The 10500-nt window shown below is 34.6% G+C and overlaps 1 non-coding gene across 1 annotated transcript; it reads right to left on the bottom strand.

Annotated features, from left to right (window-relative positions):
- Positions 1–7562: 7562 nt before the first annotated feature.
- LOC123624883 lies at positions 7563–7672 on the bottom strand. Its single transcript, XR_006730248.1, has one exon. It is a non-coding gene; the product is annotated as a U6 spliceosomal RNA (small nuclear RNA).
- Positions 7673–10500: the final 2828 nt, after the last annotated feature.

Here is a 10500-nt window from a genome sequence, read left to right as displayed (position 1 = left end):
AAACAGATATCAAAGTTGGAGGAATAACTCTATGTGATTTCAAAACTCATTATAAAGCTACATTAATCAAGACAGTATGAGATTGGCATAAAGATATGCAAATAGACCAATAGAACAGAGAAGAGATTCCAGAAATAGGTCTACATGTATATGGACAACTGATTTTTGACAAGGATGTAAAAGTAATTCAGTGGACAAGTGATAATGTTTTCAACAAATGATGCTGGAACATTTAGATATCCTTTTGAATAAGGATTTAGAGGCTGCAGATTATTGATAACAAGCATATTCCCGTTGCTTGACATAGTTCAAGGTATGTAGTGCATCTTGGAAAATCATTTCTATCACATGGACACTATTCTTCTTTAGTTCTATCTAGCATATGTTCTATGGAGTAATATAAAGAGGTTGTATAAACACCTGAGAAATAGTAACAGATAGGACATATGCAGATTACCTACACAGGTTACAAGTTGCACAAAGACCACTGTTCTTAACAAAGTGGGAATATCAATAAAATTTAATATGGAACAACTAGGGACACAAATAAATAATTTCACAGCTATAAATGCTATAGGAAAATGCAACAGAGTAGTGGGTTAAAGAGAAATTAGTACAATCTGGGGGAAAGGAGCTTCTTTAGAGAGAATGGTCTTTCTAAGGGGCTGAGAACTGAATAAAATTCAGAGTTAGTCACGTGAATGCATAAAGGAAGAGTGTTCTAGTCAGAAGGGAAAGGCAGGCCTATGTCTGATACGCAGAAAGAAGGCCAGCATGTCTAAACAGGTGAGTTGGGGGGATTGTGAAGTCATAAGAGTAGAGAGACAACTGTGGACATTTGGATTTTATTTTAATGAAAGAAAAGGGTCCAGGAAAGGCATGTAACCCATTCTGACTGGAGCATAAATGGAACAGAGGAATGTCTGAGGATTTTTTTGTTGTTGTTGTAAGAAATAGAGATGAATCAGTTATAGCAATGGCCAACACAAATTTCCAGTGTTAAAAATTAAATAGTGTAAATAAAGATGATGCCATTCAGTGTTTCTGCAACATGCTATGAACCATCCTGTCGGAATAGGCTTTATGCAAGCCCAGGAATTTGACAATGGCTTTACAAATTATTGAAAAGCTTTTTACCATGCACATATTTTTAGTCTGAATTTCTTCTGTAGTGTATTTATAAAAAAGATTTTCACTTGTACTCCTCATTGGATACTCATCATTCACTTTAGAAATTGGTTGGAAATAGGCCATTTCCAAAATTTTAGGTAAAATTATACTCTATTAGTTGACATCTTTAAGCCCAAAAGCATTAGATCAATTCTGCTTATTGTAGTTGCTAATTTTAAAAATGCCTTCATATGATTATGGTTATTTCATATGGTGTTAAGTATGCATTACAAAAGTTGCTTTATTTGATGGATGATGGAGGAACTCTATTATTTGTACAGTAAGACTGCTCAGGCCTCTCAACTAGAATTCTTACATTTCAACTTACTTTTAAATCCCTAATTTCAATTCTGGTCTACTGAGGACAGAACTAAAACCCAATCAGCTTAATATCAGGTGCTTTATGTTTATGGTTTCCAGTGATGAGGAGCTGTGATTTGCATTTTGGAATATATGTGCGTGTAATAAATTGCTATATTAGTGTGGCAATACTCATAGGATCAGTCTGTAAGTTTGAAAAAGATCGTGGAATAACAAGTGTGAAAGTGTTTCTTTTTTCCTTAAAAACGATTTTATTATATTTAATGGGTTTTCAAATTAAAAAAATTCTGAAGCTGGAACAAGGGCTAATCCTTATGAGTGTCAAAGATGTGGAAATTGAAGAAAGTCCCATCAGTGATTTCATTTCGAGAATAATTTTCCATGCCAGTTGCCATTTTATGCCCTGCATGAGTGACTCAGTGTGCACCTAAGGACCATTTTAATGTGTGGCATCTGCATGGACACCTGGAAGCTGTGAAGCCTTGAACTAAGGAGCCATTAATGCTAAAAAAAAAAATTAGCATTAATGTTGATTATCCTCTTTAACTTGTTTCACCCACAACTGCTCAATCATTCTGCAACCAGATGACTGCCAGTTCCATATGTTTCTATGTCACTTAGGCTTGACTGATTAAAATGTGCTGTTATAGGTGCCACATAAATTTTAAAACTCTGAGATGTCTCTTTAGCCAATTGAAAAGACTTTCAACGTTTTATGAGAATTAATGTATGAATGTCTTTTAATCTGCCAAATGCCAAACATATGACTTAAAATTTTATGTTCTATTTGATTTTGACTCAGAGAAACGAATCTATGCATCTCAGCTGCGTTTTAAGCTTTGCCAAACTTGAAACTCTCTATAATCTTGATAGATTTTTAAAAATATTTTCCTTTAAATTTACTCTTGCTAATGAATATAAGAATATTTTTAGCCAGGGAACCTATGAAAAAAGAATTAATCTTCATCAGTAAGAAAAGAAATGCAAACTTAAACATCAATTAAATGCCATTCCCTTCTTTCAAATTGTCAGTGATATATAAAAGATAATAACCAGTGTTGGCATTCACAAACATTGCTAATGTGAGTGTAAATTGGCAAAATATTTAGAAGACAATTTGGCAACATATAACAAATGTCTGATATTTTCATGTTCTTTGATTTAATTCCCTTCAAAAAGCATTATGAGGAAATAACCAGATATGTACAAATATTCATGATAAAAGATTTATCATAGTGTTACTTTAAACACCAAAATGTAGAAGTATAAATCATTACCAGTACAAAAACAATTCAATAAATTGTTTCTCCCACATGATGGATAAATGCAGTGTTTAAAACTTTGTTTTTGAAGACTAATTAATACTATCATATTTTATATGATAATATGATAAGTAAGAACTATTTCACAGACAAACCAACCCACAAAATATGTATTTATGGAAATACTGACCTGAAGAACAACACATTAACATTGCTTATTTTTATTGCTATTTTTATTGATTCTAGTCTATTTACACATTTCAATGATGACGTTTTTATAATCAGGAAAAATTTATCAAAAACAAGCAAGTGATTATGAAGAAATTTGTTTTATCAAGGGTTATTTTTGAATGGGTTTAAAATGTATCTCTTAGTGAATATTGCATATTTATATGATCCTATTTAAATTTTTATGTTTTTAAATCTTCAGCAAAATTTTAAACTTCTTGAGAGTAAGCCTATGTCGTTTACTTCATTTTGATTCTGCCTCATGTTTTTTGGAATGCTAGACACTCGAGCAGAAGTTCACAAATTTTGCCACATATCAGAATCAACTCTCTGGAGTTTTGTCAAAGTACATATGCCCAGATCCTGCTTCTAGAGATTCTCATTCAGTACATCTGTTGTGCCACTAGTGATTCTAATGTACACAAAATCTCAGAATCAGGCGTTCACTCATTTAATTTAATTGATAGTAAAAATCAAAGACGTTGTACTGTTCCATTAATTACTTCATTAATGGCAAATATTCATAGATCATCCTTGGTTCAAGTTAGTTCAAATAAGTTCATGTGAACATTGGTTCAAATTGTAGTTCACATCATGGTATAGAGATTAATTTAAAAAAAAAGTTGTCTCAGTCCCTTTTGGATATTGGCGGGGCATAAACGCACAGATACACAATAAAAATAATTTTCCTTCATCTTGAGTGGAGAATCTAAGTCAGGACTATTTATATAAGCATTGAGTTTGGAAATTAAAAAAAAAACAAATCAGGTCACATATTTGTTTAAGAACATATATTTCATTTTCATTTTCTGTTATGGAGCAAAGCCATATATAACTATTTGAATTTTTTACACTTCATCCATTTCTTCCAGCATCACTAAAGGAACAATTTTCAATCAGTAATTTGATACCTCCTCATAAAACAGGAATGCAGCAAGGATCAACACAATAACATAACACTGAAGAACTCCCCAAACTGACACACACACACATGTGCACAGACAAATAGTACTTACTATTTTTCACTTTTGATTATTATTCTAACTAGTTTATATTAGTAACAGTTGTCCACCTAGAGAGTCTGAATAGTCAGGCCTTGCCTTGGGAAAGCATGAAAGACCGTGCTTACTGGACATAAAGGTTTAAGTGGCTGAAGGAGATTAAAAAAGTGATTTTTCCTCTCCTTTGAACGTATGGAAATATATTCTTGTTAATTCTAGCAGTGGCCACATTTAGCCATGGAAATGAGCAAACTATTTTTAGTTAATGTGAGGAAATAAAACCAGAATGCTTGAATTGTAAAAGGCAATTAAAATCTAAAACCTTATTGCTAGTTGTACCTTAAATTCATTGCATATGCACTACCCATTCATTTTTAGAAGTGAACACTTTAATACCAAAAGAAATTTCTAACATGATACTCGATGCTGAGTGGGTGCTTACAAACTCATTGATCAACAAATAAAAATCTTTTTGGAAACTTTTTAAAAAACATTTCCAGAGATTTGTATTTCATAATGGTATCCAAAGTTTAAAATACTATTGTTTTCAAATTCTTCCTTTAATCTATTGAAAAAGCCTCCTGATTTGATTTAAACTGCGCTAACTCCAACTTTTTTGTTCCTGTGAAGTAGGAAAACATTTGCTAACCATTTTTATCAGAACATTTTAGAATTTAAATATCAAAGAAACGTGGAATGTTCCTGGAGAGGATTGTTCTCAATTAACTAAATGGGAATAAACCTGGCGGGTAAATAGGCTTTAGAACCATATTAATTCACACTAACACATTATGGTAGCTAAATTAGAACCTCTGGGTAAAAAAGAAAAAAAAAATTCAAGGCCCTGTTAAATTTGCAGTGTGTCAGGCAGCACAAAGTGCACATCAAATGCTCTGCAGTGAAATCTGGAAAATTTAGTTAATCTCCTTTGATGAAATTCAGAGTAAGGGTTTTGGTGAAAGACCCAGGGTTCCTTCAGCAGAGAAATACATTTCCGTGTTAGCTAATACTTCTTTATTAATTATTTTTTTATGTTAGGTAGATAGTGAGGGACCTCCGGCTCTCCTAGGGACAAAGGTGGGTGACCCTAGCAATTGTGGGGGTGGGGGGCGGGGAAGAACACCCTGCCAATCAGAACTCAGCATGCCAACTACAAATGAATGCAGAGGATTCTCGGGCAAAGCAGTGCAGGCCCAATAAGGTCTAGAAGGTGAGCTAGAGCAACCAAGGCTAATTATCATGTCATGAGCTTAAATCTGCATTGCGGTTTCCCCGCCATGGGCTTTCAGAGAGGCTCATGGGAGATCTGCATGCTCAGTTAAGACTCCGGTTATGTAATTCCCAAACTGTCCATCAAAATGGTGCCAGGGTGAGGTTTGAACCACGAGGAGGGCCCAGTCCAGGCAATATAAAACAGGACCCCAGAGCATAATCAGGACCCTCTGTTGTGACAGGGGGCCTGCTGGTATCTTACTTTACTCAATAAACTTCGCCTTGTGTTTACCTTGCTTTTGGTGTGTCTGGTCATTCTTTGGCCAGAACACACCAAGAACCAAGAACAGACTGCCGACCTGACATCCAAAATTGAGGAAAGCGTTCCAATATCTTGATAACACATAAGTTAGCTTTGTGTAGGTGATATCAGTCCTGAATGCAAATATCTGCTTGAAGGTATCAAGCACTTGAAGGATGTGCAGGCAATCCTCACTTTGCACAGTAGTGAGGGACCGTAAAATATGATCATGCAAGCTGAAATCATAAACAGTAATCCTAATAATTAATGGGAAAAATGATTATTTCATAACATTTACAACTTCCTTGCAAAAATATTAAAAACTCATTTGCTTATAAATGTGTAGAGAAATAAGCAAAATATTAAAGTCAATATTTATTCAGTACAATTTAATTTAAAAACTAGAAACATAGAAAATCAAGGAGTTTTGTTTCTTTGTAAAAAATGTTACTAAGAATAGTTTAAGCAATGCTCGCCTTCCTTTTGTCTTACACATTTTGATACAGAGTGAGCATTTTTTTTTATGGTTGATAAGTTTTTATACTCAGGAAAAGTTTGGATCAGTCTCTTAGCCTTTATCCGTTGCATTTTCAATGTCGTGAGCTATCTCCAGGAGTTTCTATAATGTGAAGGTTTTTGCCGGTTTCACTTCTTATGCTGCTAATTTTGTCATCAGTAAGTTCCTCTGACTGTATACATAGAGTGTCTCTGTTAGCATTAGTATCAACATTCCACAGTTAACTATCTCACTGATAAACTACATTTGCATACGTTGTATATCTTGCAAAGTTATTTGTACAGTGCTGCAAAGTTTCCGCCATGCTGCATGTGTTTTACTTCCTGCCATGATGCTTCGATATTTTCCATTGCATGATTCATGTCATATTTCTTTCCAAATTCAGCTAAAGAAATGGCATGCTATTCAGTTATAGCATCAGTAGTCTGTCTGAAATTCCATCTAAGGTCATAGGCTTTAAAAGTTGAAATAACTCCTTGGTCCAGTGGCTGAATTAATGAAATTGTGTTTGGTGGTATAAAGCACATTTTCATATTTTTATTCACGTACCCAAGAGAATCACCTGAAGTATTATCCAGCCTTAGTAGTGCTTTAATAGTTAAACTATTTTGCATCAAGTATATCTCTACCACTGGGAGACAAGGAAGCAACGCAACTACATGTTCCATTGCCTATGCATAAGTAACAGATGCACAGTGACCAAACACTGACAGATTTTGAAAGAAGTGGCGAAGTTTGTCACTGATCATGATGTGCACCTGTTATTTATGTAGTGATTTGTGGATTGAACAGATAGCAGCAAACTCTGTTCTTTGCAATCACCCTCAGTTAATATACTCTGGTTACTGAAATTTGAAACATGTTTTTGGGGTGCTGGTGTTATTTAAACCAGGGCAACTGAAATACAGTGCAAAATGAGAATGGCCTTTGCTAAGTTCAACAAATTGGTCTCAGCCTTCTGTACTTAACTTATTTCTTCATGAAAATGTGCCCAGCTGCTCATTTTTTTTTTCAGACGATAGCAGTAAGCTTTAAAAGGTAATAAATAATTTTAATTGGGCATACTGTAAAGTATAAATTATTATGTTAACTTCTTTACACTAATAAGGAAGGTGGTAGCTGGAATCTGGCTTCCCTCTTTATGTGTAGCTCAGGAGGGCAACAGCAAAGAAAGATTCCCATCTCCCCTTCTACTTGATCCGTCAAGCAGCCACTGACAATTGCATCGTTGGTGCTCGTGTATACAGAACAGAAAACCACACATTCTCACATCTAATTAGAACACAGATCTTCACTGCTTACTCTACCCAGAGTGGATTCTTAAAGAAGAAATTCTGCCCATGATTACAGGCATAGCATCCTTGAAAAATTATAGAGATTTTTGGGAGTAGGTAACAGACCTAGGGAAAAGTCATCAGTCTCGAAAATTAACAAAAAGAGAAGCTTTTTCTTAGGTTCTAGTAACTTAAAAAAAATTTTACTATGTTTGTTGAGAAATAATTTGTACTATGTAAAATTCCCCATTGTGAGTGTACAGTTCAATGAGTTTTAAAAACAGGGAATAGTTGATGTATTTGCATGTCATCCTTGTGCAGGGTCATGCTAATCTTCACCAAGTTGTTCCAATTTTCATTCCAATATGTGCTGCCAAGTCAAGCACACTTGGAATTTTAATTTTTGGCAGGAAAGTATCATCTGATGTTTTTCAGGAACATAGGGAGAAGGATACTTAGTATTTATTTTTATGATGGATATTGTATGTGTTTATGTGTGTGTATTTAATATTTGTTTTGGAAGTATTTAAGGTAATATGTAGATGGATAAATGTCCACATTCAACTAAAATATACTGAATCTTCATGTTAATTTTAGGATGTAGTTGTTATCCCTATTTTATAAGTGAAAGAAGGAATTTCAGCAAGGTTAAGGAACTTGACTAAAGGACATGACTGGTGTATTTTGGAGCTGGGATATGATCTTGCATCTTCTGACTCTGAGCACATTGGCATAGAAGGTTCTCTATCCCAAGATGATTCATAAACTGTAATAAGATTAGATAATATTTATTGAGGTTTAACATGAGCCAGGTGCTATTCTAAGCTTTTTACGTGTGGTATTTCATTTTGTCCATATAAGAACTCTACAAGGTAAATACTATTATTTTCAGTAGTGCATAGATAGGGAAATTGATGTACAGTAAAGTTGGGCATCCTGACCAAGGTCATGAAAATGACAGGTGGGACCCTAGTTCCAGGGTCCACCATCATATTTGCTTCACAGTATCTCCTTTAGTAGCTACTGTCCACCAAGGGAAGTGACAAAGATTGGAATCCTGTTTAGAACTTTCCTTCTGGGATCGAAGGGGGCAACAGAAAGAATGGGAAGAAAAAAGTTTTCATAACTCTCTGAACAGATTTTTTATGTGTCTGGTTAAATCACATTGTAAGAATGAATGTGTTTCATGTAAATAAAGATGTTCCATGTAAATTCTAAACTTTTATGCTTTTGGATTTGAGGCCTTAATTTATTAAGATAGCCCGAAGTTTTAAAATTTGAAATTATTTTTCAGTGCACTAAAGGGAAACAGCAATTATAAGGACAAATGTGCCCAACGTGGTGCTTTAGGATGGTTGTTTCCATTGATCTCTCTGCCTGAGATTGCTCTGCCCCACATTCGACATGGCTCACACCATCGAGTCATTCTGTCTCTCTCCAAGAGTCATCTTCCTAGACTCGCCTATTAAAAATAGTAATCCTCCCTTATTTTTCTATTTCTGACTCTGTTTTATTTTCCTCCTTTGCTCTGATGACCATCCACCCTAAGTTGAGAATGATGCTTTTTACTCAAATTTGAGAGCCCGGGGCTTTTCTTTAACATCTTCTTTGCATCTGTATCTCCTTGATTTCTCTCTGAGAATATTGGTTCTCAAGGGCATGGAGAATAGTAGAAAACCTCATCGTTCCTCATTTTTTCCTTATCTAATATTGCACATTCAACAGAATTGGAGTAGCAATAGTAATATTACCACTAATTGATAGTATTTTAATCCCCTATTCTTTTAAATCCTCTTTTAAAATATTTTAAATCTGCTTTTAATTCCTTATTCTTTCTGTTTTTTAATAATTGTTTTATGCCTTCATTGTCTAAGATTATAGCCTTTTCATGCCATACTCTCTCTCCCTTGGCCCTTATTTAGTCTTACTGTTACAGGTAACTCTATATTTATGTACTTACAGTCCTATGTCAATGTCTCTCTAGTAATTTTGCTTGTCTGAAGATTGTTCTCTAGTAGATTCCTTACTAAGGACTTCTGGGAACAATACTCCTGGAGTTCTTGCATGTTAATGAGAGTTTGCCTGTGCCCTTTGAACTTGAAAATCTGTTCTTTTGCATAAAAAAATTTCGACTATCTTAATATGTTACTGCATTTTCTTCTGGCATAAAGTGTTGCTGTTGAAAAGTCTGATGATAATCTGATTTTCTTTCCCTTATGAGTCATGTGCTCTTTATTTTCTAGGTGCCCAAAGGATATTTTCCTTCTCTCTTTTTCCTTTTTTTTTTTTAAGTCATACAATTTTACTGGAATATGTCTTAATGTTAGTTGTTATAGGTCTATATTCTAAGTGACATTGTGTGCAATTTCAATATGCAATTTAAAATCTTTTATTTCTGGAAAATTCTCCAGGATTACTGGATTTAGTATTTGTTCTGTTTCCTTACTTTGGCTATCATGTGCTATTACCCATATGCTCAAACTTTTCCGCCTGTCTTCAAAATTTTTTTACTTTCCCTTGAATCTTTTTTCTTCATTGCTTTTTGATTTTTAAGATTTTTATCTTTTCATCTTTCATCATCTGTTGTGTTTATTCTGTGTTATTTCTAGTTTATTTTTCACTTTCGGAATGCTTTTTTATCCTCTTGTTTCCAATTATATGTGGGATTATGGTGCATAGTGTTTGAGCTTTTCTAATTCTAACTTACGCTGTTCTTTAATGTCTTGCACTGTTTTCTTAATGTTTCTTAGTTTTGAAATAGTAGGTTATAGTTTTGTTCTGTTTTGTGGGTAAAGTTTTTTGGCATGCTTTTATTGCCTACATGTATGTTATTCCACTTTTTCCCTCCTTTTTTCTGATAACTCCCTAAGGAATATGATCTTGATATGTTTACGTTGCTCATGTTTCTGTGGAAAGGAATTGCCTAAGGTGGAGTTTAGGAAAGCTTAAGTAACCTACAGAGCTCCCTCTTCTGTTGTTTTTACGTTGTGTTTGAAAATATGGTAATGTGCTTTCTGAGATTCAGTCTGGACTTCCCCCACCCCCCAGTTCTCTTTGTTGTTTGATTTCCTCCCAGCAGTTTTTCTTCAACTGTGTGTTCCTGTCCTTGAAGGGAGCCCTGGTGGGTCCATTCTGAGAGTTAACAGATGTTCTTTGCTCCAGGTTGTCTAGTCCTTCTTGGGGGGAGGAGCTGTACCCACAAACTCTTTGCAGT

This window comes from Lemur catta, chromosome 19 (assembly GCF_020740605.2).
Source record: "Lemur catta isolate mLemCat1 chromosome 19, mLemCat1.pri, whole genome shotgun sequence".
NCBI lineage: Eukaryota > Metazoa > Chordata > Mammalia > Primates > Lemuridae > Lemur > Lemur catta.
The sequence above is the reverse complement of the archived record's forward strand: the minus strand, read 5'-3'. Positions and strand labels throughout refer to the sequence as shown.